The 15,460-nt window shown below is 42.4% G+C and overlaps 1 long non-coding RNA gene across 1 annotated transcript; it reads right to left on the reverse strand.

The window, feature by feature from the left end:
• Nucleotides 1-4,974: 4,974 nt before the first annotated feature.
• On the reverse strand, nucleotides 4,975-15,030 carry LOC103674433. Its single transcript, XR_571641.2, has 3 exons — nucleotides 14,914-15,030; nucleotides 6,912-7,124; nucleotides 4,975-5,320 (listed from the first exon to the last, which is right to left on the reverse strand). It is a non-coding gene; the product is annotated as an uncharacterized LOC103674433 (long non-coding RNA).
• Nucleotides 15,031-15,460: the final 430 nt, after the last annotated feature.

Below are 15,460 nucleotides of genomic sequence, written 5' to 3' on the forward strand. Positions count from 1 at the left end.
GTTACTAAAGGTCTGATGTGTGCCAAGCAACTCTACTAGGTTCTGCAAGAGATTCTGCAGGGACTAGTAAGACACTGTCCTTGCAGAGAAGATAAGACATAAACACCTGGACTCCTGCAGGGCCGAGTGTGATGTGTCAATTGAGGGCAACACACAGACCAAGGCAAACAACTCCACGAATTCAGAGAAAGTAGTGGTTCATTCTGGCTGGATTTTGAGAAAGCTTCTTGGATCGGGCTAAGAATGGTGGGTGGGTTGGATTTTATTAAACCAAAGAGGTTGAGACAGAGATAGAAGTGATTCAAACTTCCCCCAACTCAGTTCCTAAGGGACTTCTATATGATGTTAAAAGATAAAACTGCTGCTTCCCTCTGCCTCCCCTTCAGTTTTCTTCACCTCAGCTCCTCCAGTACGTACTGAGGAAACTACAGCTTCTTTCTGATATAAAGACTGGGTCAGACCCAAGTCAATCTGTCATGTAGTCAACTAGGCATATCCATTAGGAATGCATTTCATTTTAGATATGAGAATGCTGTCTCACAGTGTTTAAACAAAATTGACAACTGATTGTATCTCATGTTAAGAGAAGATTGGAGATAGGCATTTGCTGGTGCTGGTTTAGCTACTCTTAACATCATCAAGGATCCAGGTTTTTTCCACCTTCCTACCCTGCCTGCCTTAAGCCAATGGCTTTTTAACCTCATGCTACATGCCTTCTGGTTTTAAGTTGGCTGCTTTGGACTCAGACATCCCCAGCGCCTTTGAGGCAGGAAGAAGGGAGAAGGGCAGTAATAGAAGTTCCTTTTCTTTTTAGCAAGACAGCACAAGTTTTCTTAGGAGTCCCTTGTGAGACTATACCTATGTATCATTGGCTAGGACTAGATCAAATGGCCACCCCTGGCTGTAAAAAAAATTCTTGGAATGTAGGGATTTCATTTTTCGAGTTTATAATTGTAGAAAGTAAGGAGAAGGGGATAGGGAATGGCTGCAATTAAGTTTCTACAAATTCTGCCTTCTCTTACTTGAAACTTCATCTGCTGTGTGTGGCCAAGACTCAGGGCCTTGCTCCCTGATAGCTGGTATATTAGTCAACTATTACCACAGCTATCCTGTATGAATCACCCTAAATCTCAGTGGCATATAATAAGCAAATTTGTGAACACGAGAGATGCAAGCAGAAAGAGACAGGGACCATGGGAACAAGCCCCACGTGGAAAACATTATGCACCTACAACACTTCCCGTTTACTGTTACTGTTAAGCCTCCCCTCTCACAAAGCGGGGTAAAGATGAGGCCAGGATGCGCCGCATCTACAAGCCTAACTTAAAACAGAGGACCCTGGCTCCAAAAGGCGCCAGTGAGCTGCCTGAGTTGCTTGCCAATATCGACCGATCAGGATGAACCCCTTCTGACCAATCAGGATGAAGCCCTTCTAGCCAATCAGGACGTGGCCTTTTCAACCAATCGGGATGAAGCTTTTTTCTTTTCCTCATTAGCATATCGGACCGGAGTGGGAACCAAGCAGGCACTTTCTCTACATAAGCAGGGTCTTCCGTGCGTTTAGAGAGGCTAAGTGTGGCTGTTTTGTGTCGGTGTGATGTTTCAGTTTTAGCTGTAGCTATAATACGGGTTTGGCTGTGCCTTTGGTTTTTGGGTCCAGTCTCACTTTTATTGTGCTTTGGCTGAGGAACCCGACTCCCGTAATAAAGATGTGCTGTCGCGTCAGGTGCAGGCTCGGAACTGGCACACCGCCACTTTTGTCTATATTCCCCTGGCCAAAGAAGCCACACGGGGCCAAAGCAAGACTTTTTGTGGAAGAAACTGTAGAGTTACTTGGGCAAGGGTGTGGGTATGGAAAGGGATGAGGAATGGGGATAATTCCCAGCGGGGCGACCTGTGTTATCTGTGTGCGGCAAGTGGTGGTGGAGTTAGGATGGTAATGTGCGTCCCTGCTGGTGGCAAACGTGCTCCTGACAGGCAAGGACCTAGTGAAGGCAATATCCAGTCAGTAAAGTGACCTTAGGTGTGTAATTTGAGACCGGGCGTGAGGAAAGGGATGGATATGGCACAGTAGTCCTTTAGAGAAGCAGAGCATGTTGTATGTTGAATCACTTTCCACAGGCAGCTCTTTCCTTTTACGGATGAGTATAATCTACCCAACAAAAAGGATTCTGAAGCTCAGCTTCCAGCATATATCAATTTAGCATTACCAGGGGCCTGCATTTCCTCTGGGTTGAATGGGTCTTGCTTTCCCCAGTAGTGGCGCCTGGAGCTGTTAACCTTCATTTCTCAAGGAGACTTTTCTCAGCTAAACTCCATTTACTGTAGTTACTATAACTTAAACCAAATATTGTGACGATAAGAATAGAATAGAGATGGAGGTATTCCTCATGATGGTTATGATACCCAGGTTTTTGTTGGTGCTGTTGCATATTGGAGCATACTTGATAGGAGGGCTGCATTGCAGTTTAATTTAAATGCTGTGTGCTCAGAGGAAAAGGACAATACAAGCAAATCGTATTTACGGACAGGGGTGTGTCTCTGAAGAAACATGTACCTATTCTTTGAAAATGGATTCACTCATTCAATAAACACCTTCAGTTTCTCCTTTCTGGAAACCACCCTGATGGGAAGAAGCATATATGAGCTCATGTGAGAAGCCAATCTTCTAAGAAAAATAATACATTTTTGCATAGTGTTTTGTGGTGGGTTTTTTGCCTTTTTTTTTGCCCTTGGCATCTGCCAGACTCTATTGGTAGCACTTCACAAATATTAACTTATTTAATTATAAATGTATGAGGTAGGTCCTATTCTTGATCCTGTTTCACAGATGCAAACCCAAAAGCAGAGTGAATTTAAACAACTTCAAGGTTGGGTAGCTTGAAAAAGGTATGGATTTCCATATGACTAATGGCAAAAAGAGGTGAGGCACTTGGCAGACAATGCCATCTTCCTCATGAAGCTACATGAATTCTGAATAACCATAATCAGTTTTGGAGAACCAAAAAAGCCTCATTGCTAAGAGTCTTGATTTGCCATAGAAGGGACTTTTCCTGCCCAGCATCCCTTCTCTCCCCTCCCAGCTACAGGAACCTGATTTTCCCTTGAAAGAACCACTGTTCCTCAGCTGGCGTATGTGGTTTGAATAGGCAGATCTGACCCTTCGTTTCCAAGGCTAGGAAATAAATCAGGCCTGGGGATTAGGTGAGAAATGAGCATCTGCTCTCACACTTTTGTTTAGGCTTTTAGGAAAGAAACATGCTCTTTCTGGTAGGGATGTTAAGGATGGGACGTAACACTGGGATAGCTGGTGGCCATCTTGCCATGGTTGGAGAAACTCTGAGATTTAAAGCAGTCCCAGGGGCACAGATGCTGGGGGACTGAGCAAAAGAAATTCCTAATGATGTTAGTTGAGCCCCTGGATTTTTTTTTTAAAGGTTTTATTTATTTGACAGAGAGCACGTGCGAGAGAGCACAAACAGGGCGAGCACCAGACTCCCCACTGAGCGGGGAGCCCAACTGGGGTCTGGACCCCAGGACGCTGGGATCATGACTTGAGCCAAAGGCAGACGCTTAACCGACTGAGCCACCCAGGTGCCTCTGAGCTCCTGGATTTAGCCATGCTTGAGCTTCTCATTGCAGACCCTGCAGACTTTTTAGTTACTTGAGCCAACAGAGAACCTTCACTGTCAAAGCCAGTTTGAGTCAAATTTCTGTCATTTGCACCAAAGAACCCTGTCTGATAGTGTACAGATCACTTTCCAGGTCCACTCTGCTGCCCCGGGGACCTCCATCCTTTCTGTAACAGCTTTTGGACATTTAGGCTGATTTCCTTTCTCAGAAGCTTCCACCGACATCCACCCATTCTTACGTGGAGTTTTGCTCCTTGAACCTGTCACGTGTTCTGACAGTCATGGTCTCTGATCCAGTGTTTTGTTGTTCAGTGTGGTAGCCGTGAACCGCAGCTGTGTACTGAGCACAGCAAATGTGGCCATTGTGAGTTACACTGAATTTTTAATTTAATTTAATTTAATTTAAAAATTAAATTTTAAAAATTATAGTTTTTGGAAGATATTTTTATGCATGCTTGGAACAACTCGAGTATATGAATTTTTCTTACCAACTATACATTTTGTAAATCTAAATACAGATCAGTATTTCTGATAAAAATTTAGTATCTAACTTGACACATGGTATAAGCATAAAATACACGTAAGATTTCAAAGATCAGATTTGAAAAGCAGCAAAACTAGTTAATTTTTATATTGATCACATGTTGAAATATTTTTGATATATTGAGTTAAAAGCGTTTGGTTTCAGACTGAGGGCTTCAGGGGGAGGGGGGTGGGGGAACGGGATAGGCTGGTGATGGGTAGTAAGGAGGGCACGTATTGCATAGTGCACTGGGTATTATACGCAACTAATAAATCATCGAACTTTACATCAGAGAACCAGGGATGTACTGTATGGTGACTAACATAATATAATAAAAATATTTTTTAAAAAAAGCGTTTGTTTTAAAGATTGATTTGAGAGAGGGAGTGGGGGAGGGGCACAGGGAGGGGGGATAGGGTGGGGGGAGGGAGAGAGAGAGAATCTTAGGCTGACTCTATGCTGAGTGTGCAGCCAGATGCAGGGCTCGAGCTCACGACCCCGAGATCATGACCCGAGCCAAAACCAAGAGTTGGATGCTCAACGAACAGCCTGAGCCACCCAGGCGCCCCCTACAAGTGTTCTTAAAATTTTACCTGTTTCCTTTTACTTTTTCAAACATGGCTTACATGGTATTTCTATTGGACAGTGTTGGTCTATAGTTTCTGTCTGACCAGGGAAGACCCTACTGGTACTCTCTAGGGCAAGTTCATCAAACCTATGGTCATGGTGTTTTGTTCTGACAGTGTTCAGGATTTGCACTTTTACTCTGGAAAAAGCATTGAAGAAATGTGTCAGCAACCCCTGTGAGTGTTATAAAAGTCTGGAACAATCTAAGTCATTTTTATTTTTCATGTCATTATTTGATCAATGAACAATCTTTCTGCTTGTTCTCTATGTGATACTCTTACAGTTGAGGGTATAAAACATAAGTTCCTGGAAAATGAAAAATGGGATAATACTCTCTTTAATACAAAGTATTGGATGTTGTAGATTATTTCCAGAAATCTTCTCTTATTGTATTATTTTGGTTGCTGTTTTGTTAATTTTTTACTCCTCCATGTCTGATATTTGTATTGAAATCATCTGGCAACCCTGGGAACACTCTGCTTCATTTCTTCCACTTCCCAGAGATCATGATTCTAGAGTGCTTCTTTCCACTCAGAAGCTGGAAGATACAATTAACAGCAGAATGGTGAATGAGGGCTCCAGCTGCAAGGGACCTGCCAACCGGGGGGGGGGAGGGGGGCTCCTGACCCAGTAGGTCCCCTCCTGCATGGTAGGGACTCCCTTTGGATTTTCCTTTTAAGCATTCAAAGGTCCCTTGGCATAAACAACAAAACGAAGCTATGTTCTTCACCCTGGAAAGCTGAAAAGCAAAACTTTTTTTTTTAAGGACTTCATTATAAATCCAGAATATACCCTACAAAGCATGTGCCAGACATTTGTCTGCTTGCTCTCTGATCCACTCTCCACACTTCCCCTGCTCTCCTCTGCATTGCAGAAGGCTCATCCTGCAAGCTACATTTCTCAGACTTCCCAGCCGGCTGGCTTTGGCTCAATTCAGCCCATGGGAGGCATGGGTAGGAGCCAGGAGGTAGGACAGCAAAGGAAAGACAGGGAGGGGTCAGGAAGCTTATCTCCCCTCTTTCTCTCTGAAGATGTGTCATCTTTGGTAGCACCTTTGTGTCCTTTGTTTTCAGCTCTTGTCAAACGACCCTTCATTCTACCACCTTATATATAAAAATTGAGAAAGCACACATAAAATAGTGCTGTAAATTGATTATGGATCATTAGTATCATTTAAAATTAGTATTTTTAAAAATGGGTACATATACATATTGAAATATGACTATGGCTGATGGAGTGGATCAGGGCATGCCCCTGGGGGTTAAGATTAAAGGGAACTTGATGCTCAACTGTAATAAACATTTTATTCTTTTATAAAAAGAATGAAAGGCCATAATGTGAAGGAGAAAAGATAAAAGAAAAACTACATGTCTGGATATTTTTGGGGAGAAGAAATAAACTTTACTATCATAATATATTTTTTCTTACATAAGTTTTTTTTCAAGAGTTATTTATCATAATTATTAGTTTTCTGTGGCTGCAGCAACAAGTCACTGAGGATGTGGTGGCTGAAAACAACACGAACTTCCTATCTTACGGTTCTGGAGGTCAGAAGTCTGACCCAGGTCTTATGGGGCTAAAATTAAGGTGTCAGCAGTGTAGCCAACCTTTCTGGAGGCTCTAGGAGAGAATCTGTTTGTTTTTTTTTTCTCCTCCAGCTTCTAGAAGCCAGCCACATTCCTTTGGCCCCTTTCTCCATTTTTAAAGCCAGCAAGATTACATGTTTTTGACCATTCTTTCATAGTCCCATTTCCCTGTGACTGCAACAGGGAAAGTTTGTTTGATTTTAAGGATCCTTGTGATTAGGTTGGACCTACCCGGATAATCCAGGATAACACCACATCTCAAGATCCTTAACTTAATCATATCAGCAAAATCCCATTTTGCTATGTAGGGTAACATAGTCACAGGTTCCAGGGATTAGGATGTGGACATTTTGGGGGAAGGGCCCATTATTCTGGCTACCACCATGATTTACAGTAGGAAGATATCCTTCGTCTGTTAAACTAAAGGCTCTCTCCATCTATCTCGCCTGGATGTAAACCCCTCCCCCATTTAGCATGCTATTTTTCTGAGAAGACAAAACATTTATTGAAGTTCAAGTCTACAGCAGCGAGGGTGTTCCTCACCTGATTAGGCATAGCTGGGCAGGAAACTTCCTCTCCGTTTTTACAATAGAAGACAATGAGAATTTTACAAGTTCATTAACGGTGGTTCTCATCAGGACAGCCAGGCAGATCTCAAATTACAGGTTATGACAGAGATGTCTTGTAGATTTCCCCCAATGAAGAGACAAGGATCATTTGCTCTAATTGTTGCTTTGCTGTCGCAAATCATTTTGGCTATAACGACAAATTAGCACAGTTCTATGAGATATTACATTTTGCACTGGTTGCAGAGGTTCTGCTGAAAATAGGTCAATTTCTTATGAAGTAAAATTTTGCTGAACTGGCTAGTTGTCTAGAAACTGGGGCTTGGAACTAATTATTAGAAAGTGCTAATGTGCAGTGACCTATGATGAGCAAGCAGATTAACTTCTCTTTCAGGGAAGAGGTAATGAAATTCAGAACCTTGCGAAGAGATCACAAGTAGACATTGGGTTAAGCAAACAAGTTAAACCAAGAACTTGGTAGATAATCATGAAAACAGTCCTTGTCAAGTCTTTTCACATTTCTTTGAGCAATTGCATTCCTCCAGCAAACAAAGGAATAACACATTAAATGTTCAAGAAGTCGAATTATGCAATCAGCCATCAGAAATACTCAAGCTGCTTGCTCTCAGTTCATCAGAGGTTAACTGTTTTTCTTTTTTTCCTGTCATCCATTTATAGGGCTTTTGTATGCTTCGTTTCTGAAAAATGATTTCAGCAGCTAGACATTGTTCTAAAATTTAAGATGCAAGAAAGGGGACATTTCTCTGATTTCACAGCTCAAGTCAAATGTTGTTTGTGAAGGTTAGCAAATGTCTAACCATAGTTATTTTTTTTCCTGGTTGCTTTTCCTTTTTCTTGGACTGGTGGAAACCAAGACAAGTAGGGGTATGGTTATTGGGCTGCCAAGATACATTACCCATCCCAAATTGGGCCAGTAAATTGTGGGCAGCTGTATTGTCAGCACCTGCTTTCTCTAGGCCTCGCTGGATGCTGTGAACTTCACAGCTGCCCCCAGGATGCCGTGCGTTTTGCTTTAAACGGATTTTCATGCAGCTTTCCTTTTATGGGTGCTTCCACTTTTGAGGGGCAGAGTGGGAATTGAGCCTTCTAGTCTCCCAGTCTTGAGAAACCCAACCCTGTCCCTGGCCTGGCTTCTCTGCCTGTGAGGGAGAAGGTGAAAATTACCTTTTCATTCATTCCATGAGTATTTATTCAATTTTGTCTTAGCCTAGGTCCCCTTAACAGTAGACCCTGAGATAAGGTAAGCAGTTTATTTGGGAAGTGACCCCAGGAAACACTAGTAGGGAAGTGGGAAGTGAGACAGGAAGGGAAGGCAACCATAAGGAGTGCCTTATCAAGTTAAGTAACCGCTGTGGGCAACTGGAGCTCAAGCCCAGTGGGGAACTCTGGGAGCCGTGTAGAAGACCCTGAGTTCATCTACGGAGGGCAGGGGAGCTGGGTTGTAGATCCGGAAGTTCCTAATTATCCTTGCTGGGGGGCTACGAGTAGTTAATTTCCCAGATTGTCCAGTCAACTGTGCTGAGGCCAGAGTGGCTTTCTGCTGTTTAGAAGAAAGCCGTCTGGCATAGAGATGCAGAGACTGGCCATTGGAAGTAGAGAAAGTGGGAAGTTCCGAGACAATCGTACAAACAACTTTGTATTTTAGCCTATGAGTAAGGCATTGAAATAAGTATTGGAGAAAAGGGTAATCTACTCCAATTGGCACATTAAGCAGAAGCAGCTGTGTTTTACTGTGTGCTCAGAATGACGCCAGGTGCTGGGGAGGAAGCAGCAGAAGTAGGAGGCATTGTCTCTCTCTGGTTTTGAGGTGCTTACTAAGTAGGGAAGACAGCCCTGACTTTATCATGTAACCTGGGCAAACAAACAAAATCTAATGGTGCTGTAGGCGTTGGGGGAGGCTGGGAAAAGCTTCACGGAGGAAGTAGGAAATAAAGGAAGGAAAGTGTTTGCAGAAACAGAGACAAAGCCCGTACAGCCGGAGGAACTGGGAAGAAACGTCAGCATGGAGACAAAGTTAGCCTAGCATGTTGGTAGACGGTGAACAAACCCATGAGATGGAGTAGATGAGACTCGTTCAAGAGTGAGAATCTTCACGCTGGATTGGTTAGGGCAGGGTCAACCTGAGCAGTTTGAGGGCAGAACAAAAAAGTCTTGGGTTAGTATTCTTCTAGAGATGTTAGTCATTGCCTCGGGCTTATAATCCGTTGCGAAAAAGTCCACCCATGCCACGGTACTGCTGAAGAATGCTCTGTGTCTCAGAAGAGGACCCTGCCTCCACAGCTGCCTCTGATTGAGATGGGGAAGACACTGACCCCAGGTGGGCTAATCAGATTCTGGTGGTTGGGTTTTGTTTTGTTTTTGCCCTTGGCATTTGGACCTAGGGCACTAAGAGTTCGAATAAGCTGGTTTTCTGTAGAATCAGGGCAAACGTTTTGTTTCCTTAGTTAAGCCACAGCCATGCGCAAGCAACCACACACTACATTAGAGTAAAGCATCACAGGAAATATTGAATTGCAGCAAAATAGATAAGTTCATGTGCTGAGAGAATCAGAGAAGGGAGACTGTGTGGTCCCAATGAGTTACAGGTAACTTTCTAATTCCCCCAAGGCATGGTACGCTTCTGTAAACTTCCCATTCAAGCTCATTTGAGTGGGTTTCTCCTCCTTGGAAATCAAGGACACTTAACTAAGACAAAATGGTAGCCATCAATTTGCATATTGCTCTGATTTTTAGTCCTAAGTGTTGACCTCATAGCTGGTGATCCACGGAAGAAAATCTGGACATGAGAATCATGTGCAAATGGTTTCTTAATGTAGGGCTCCAAGGGAGACAGTAAAGGAATAGGGGAAGCAAGAGGGAAGGGAAGAAGTCAAGCACCGGGTGAATTCAGACTAAGTTAGCGGAGCCCACAGGGGGCGCTATAGTGGAAGTCTCCTCTCAGGTTTACTTTCCTTCTTAACCCCTGAACCCCAGTGTTCACTCTGCACAGTCCCAGGGATGCGGAGGTAACTTAGGCAAGACCCTTGCCCTCAACTCCTCTACAGCCTAGTAGAGGGAGAAGAACTTGCAAAACACATATAGGCAACTAGAAAAATGGCTTCCAGGTGGTAGAGGAAATCTAGACCCAAAGGAAGTTCTCTGCAAACAGTGAATGTTTTAACATCTATGTGCCATGTGTTACCCCCACCCCACCCCCACCCACCCCAAACAGAGAACCACTGAACAACATAAGTGTGGCTGATTTCCTCCCAGGTACTTTTGGTTTTTCCCTCTAGAAAGCAGAACTTCCTGAAGAATGGCTGTTGAAGGAATGTGATAAGAACCTGGGAGGAGCCCAGTTTACTCTCAGCAGCCTTGACCCAAGAAAGAGAAGAGTAAATATCACAACCAACATCGAAAAGACTGCTGTGTGCTTTTCTTTTCCTCTTTTCCCTAAAGGCATGTTTGCTCTTTCAAAGACTAGGAACACACTGTTTAAGGTATTTTTGGTCCAAGGGCCAGGCTGCCAAGAAAGCAGTGGGCATTTGCTTGCAGTAGTGGAGTTTTTACCCAATGTGACCTCTACTTACGACAGGAATTGTCGAAGTGTGCACCAGCATTCATGAGGCTTTCAGGAGTCTTAAAGGCTCAAACTAATGAAACGTTGAAAGGCTTTTTCTTTATTATGAGCAAATGTAACCATATATCATTTTATTTTTTATATATAAGCAAGTGCTTATACCATTAAACTACTATAGGAAGAATTCACTATTACTAAACTTTGGTACTCATACATTTTAGATAGTACACTATTGGAGTTTACTGAGAACAGTAATTCAGGATTCCAGTGAAAGTCGGCTTCCAATAAGTATTTCACAGCTGTGCACAGGTGGGTAGGAGGAATTCCCACAAGGCTTGGAGAAACCTGAGCAGTGTCTCCCAGTGGGGTCATCTATAGTCCTTTTTTTTTTTTTTTTAAAGATTTTATTTATTTATTTGACAGAGAGAGAGACAGCCAGCGAGAGAGGGAACACAAGCAGGGGGAGTGGGAGAGGAAGAAGCAGGCTCATAGCCGAGGAGCCTGATGTGGGCCTCGATCCCACAATGCCAGGATCACGCCCTGAGCCGAAGGCAGACGCTTAACCGCTGTGCCACCCAGGCACCCCTCATCTATAGTTCTTAATCACAGCTATGCTTGATTCTTAATCAGCAGCCATTGTTGGCTCTAACTCCTTTCATATTTCAAATCTACTTTCTTTCATATTTGGTTCATTTTCTCATGTGGGAAAATGCTGTTTTAGCTTGGGTCTCCCCAGAAGTAGAGTGTGAGATAAGGATGTGAGTGCAAGTAGTTTACATGGAGGGTGATCCCAGGAACCACTTGGAGGCAAAGGTGAGTGAGGAGGCAAGACAAGGAAGGAAGAAAAGCCATTAAAGGTGTGCTAATGAGCAGAATTACTGTGGCGGTGGGCAGGGGGCGCTCAGGACTTTGGGGACCCTGGGGAGACTTTGCATAACATGCCCCTGTGTTGTCCCACCAGAGAGGTGAGGATTGGGGTATTTACCCAACGTTTCCCATTGGACAGGTGTTGAGGGCTACTTCTGGAGGCATCAACTCACAGATACTTCCGGCCCTCCTTGCACACTGGATAGGGATCCTGCAGCCAGAGAAAGCCCTCAGGGAGAGTGCAGGTGCTTTATAAGACACAGTTTGATGAAGAGAAGAATCAGAAGAGAGGGCCAGCAGAAGCTGGGCAGGGCACAGATCTGCTATGGATGCATATTTCCACGAACAGTATTTGGGGCCCCTAGTTTTCTAATCACTTGGCTTTGAAACACCCATGTGTTGCATTACAAAGAACTGCATAGCCCAAATTGCTTAGTAGTCATGGAGAACTTAATGTAAGGATATAATCTTAATGTTGAACTTGGAGGATGGGAAGAAGGCAGACATATGAAGAATGGAGCATGGTCCTAAAGTCTTCTGCATCAGTTTGCCCATGTAAATTCTGAGTCTAGAACATGGAGATTTAAATCCTAGATTGCTTGAAGAATAATTCTTAGCAATCCTGTTCTCATTCAGAATGAAATTGTTTTGTTTTTAGCCATGTCCTGCAGGATAAACTTTCAGATTTTTCATTTGATCCCATTTTAACATCATGCTTCTCACTTCTCTATGCCCACCCATTAGTCACATTTCCCAATTCCATTTTCACCAATCACTGCCTTGACATTTCCCATCTTCCATCCTACGTTTCTCTAATCTAGTTTCTTAAGAAAAAAAAAAATCTCATCGGAGACACGGAAATCTTCAATCTCCTCTAAACGTGGTGAGGATAACAATTCCGATACCTGGGACTGGACTTGCCCCAATTTGTCTGGTTACAAACTTCTCCACTTTGTCTTGTCTCTCAGCCTAACGGTAATTCCGTATCTCTCAGACACTAATCCTGAAGCTTGTCTTATGTTCTTGACATTCTGTGAGTAATTGTGGGCATTGAAAAGGACTTAAATGGGTATGAGAAGGGATGTCTTCCCCAAAGACCTTGCATCACAGATTTTTTTCTTGCAATAGGAGTCACTGTCAAATTGCCTGAGTCACACATTTCTTCTTTCCAATGTAACATACTCCCAAGGGATGTGGCTTCATCCTGAGCAAGTTCAGTCAGCAGTGTTAGAGGGAATTCTAAGAACTTTAAAGACTTATGAAGCCAGCTCAGACCTCATGTCTTAAAAGATTTCCTGAAATCTTTCAGGTAGAAAGAGCATCACTTGTCATCAGATGATGGCCTGTCCCCTTCCATCATATTCTACCATAGATGGCATCTCCCTTTCTTGGGCTTTCTCTGATATTTCTGACGTTTGGAAGACTCATCATCTCCCATGTGTTTTTGGACTTGTCACCTTCTCTGCATATGATGGTTTTCTATCTCTCAGAGATTCTTCACAGTGCTTGTTCCTCTGATGGAAAACTTTGTTTTCACATACCATCATGGATTATTTTCATCAACTTTTCTTTCATTTAAAAAGCTTTACAATGGGAATAGACTCCGGTACTCTGTAATTTGATTCAATTTTCAATAGCCCTTTCCTGTGACCTATTTTTCCATATCTAACAACACAAAGTGAGCTCTCAATTAAGGCTGCATGAATAAAACATACAAGTCATTGCTTTATAAGAAGATCCAACCTAGTTGAGTCAAATGCAGACTTCAAATATATGTGTTAAAGGAATTCTAGGTATCTGGGTTTCTGACCTTATATCTGAACTCTCATACCAACTTCACGGACTTCGTGGCGCTGGATAGCAGGGAAAGAAACAATAATACATAAGCATGTCTTTACGTAACTACAGGGGAAAAAAATCCTCACCTCAAAGCTGTAAACCAGTATTTTAATCCATCTAAAACCTCTCTTCCAGTGGTTTTTCAGCCCTCTTTAAAAAACAATAATTCCAGTGATAGAAAACTCAGTATTCCCTCGCAGAGCAATTCAAACAACTTTCAGAAAGTTCTAATTGTTAAAGAAAATAAAAGTATTCAGGGGCCTAACTATAGACAATTGTAAGTTCTGCGCTAAAAAATGTGGAGAGTTTTCTGGGTTGGTCATCTTAATTCAGGGAACTCTGCAAAGTAAACCATGCTGCCAGCCCATGTGGGAAAAGAAAACAATTTATATTGAACCTCAATGCCCCCCGACATCTGTAATGTCCTCACCCCCTGGCCAATGTGTTTGTTTATCCAGCAGGTGTGTACCCATTTGGGTCACTGTCTCATCAACGTACTATGAATGACTATGATTCAGTAACTGTATTGAATAGATTTACTCTTCTTTCAACCTGTAGTTCAGATAAAATAATCATGGCCCAAAGGAGTATCTTTCTAGTTCTGCGGTGGTCATATTGTCCTAGAAGGGTCTCTGAAGTAACCAACCTGAGCCAGTTGCTCTTCATATGTGATCTAGCACAGGTCCCTGTGTTCTGAGTTCAATTATAGTCAACATCTAAGGTTGGGCCCCAAGTGGCATGTGAAGGGTTAAAGGGCATCCTAAGCCTCCTTGATGTCCCCAATATTCATTGTCACAGGTACCTTCATGCAGGCCCTCTCCATTTCTAGTCCGAATGGTGCCATATTTTATTATCCCCCTGAGCCTCTGCCTTGCTGGGTCTCTCAACCCTTCCCACTAGAGTGCTTTCTCTTTCATGCACCCCTGATCATGTTACTGTTGCTTAATTGCCTCATTGCCATCTAAGTAAAACTCAGACTTCTTACTATGAAAATACAAAGGCTATGCCGACTTCTCCCGCCACATCTCGTGTCTTGATCTTTCTATCTTCCAACCTGTGGGATTACCTTTGTTCTTGGGTAGCATATGCTCCCTGCTGGTTCTCCTCTTCCCAGTCTTTGGCTACACCCACCCCTCAGAGCAAAGCCCCACGGCATAGCTTCCAGAAAGCTGGTTTTCCCTTACACTTTCTTCCCCAGCAGGATAGGTTTGGGCTCCATTGCATCTTGAGTTTATCTCAATTGCTAGCACTAATCACTCTGTATTGTAATTATTTCCTACTCTGCGTCCTTCCCAAACCTGGAACTTTTGGTGAGAACAGGCTGGGTGCTTATCTCTGTAACATCAGGATATAATGTAGTGCAGTTGCCCCATATTGCAAATGCGTGATGAATGCAGGGGCTCCAACTCAGAAGTGAATAAATGTTCAGCACACTGAAAAATCTAATCATGCTGCTGAAGACTGTTCTACAGAACACATCTTTTGAGTGAACTCTGAAGTAGCTAAGTAATGATTGCTTTTAACGGAAGCACTAAAATATTAATTGTAGGGATCTCTGGTGGTTTTCTCCTGGATTATGTTTTTGTCTTAATTTTTATATTCTCAAAATTCTCTACAAGGAGCCATATGGATTACATTTATAATCAGGAAAAAGGTTAAGAAACATTGTATATTATTTTGTATTTGCACTTACCTTTATGTCAGATGTGTGCCAAGACAAGGACTGGGATAAAGTCCAAAAGGGGTGAGCAGTGGTTTTCTCTAGAGTTGGAATAATAGGTGACTTTTTTCTTCTTCCTTCTAATTTGCATTTTTCTTGTATGATTATGTGTTCCTTTTATAAGAAAAAAATTGTTAAGTATTTAAAAATTAAATAACATGACTAATAATTGGAAAAATCAAATAATCAAACCATCTCTTATCAAGAGATTACTGAACTTACTCAAGTCATACTTAATGTCAAGGCATTTAGCTCTTATTCTGAGAAGCCATGGAAAACAACATAAATATAAGAACCTATCATTTAAAATGGAAAAAATATGACTCTGTAAATTATAAAACTCAAAAATTTGTTTTAGACCTTTTAGAAGTTAAGTGTATCATTGGACTGGGAAGAGAACTTAAGTCCAGTTGTGAATTATAGCATTGGTTTTTAATGGAATGTAACTATTTCTGTTGCCAAATCTATTATCCTCTGGTACATAATACACCGGAGATTAAGGTTCCATATATTCAGTAAA

The sequence above is a fragment of the Ursus maritimus genome, unplaced genomic scaffold (genome assembly GCF_017311325.1).
Source record: "Ursus maritimus isolate PB19 unplaced genomic scaffold, ASM1731132v1 scaffold_22, whole genome shotgun sequence".
NCBI lineage: Eukaryota > Metazoa > Chordata > Mammalia > Carnivora > Ursidae > Ursus > Ursus maritimus.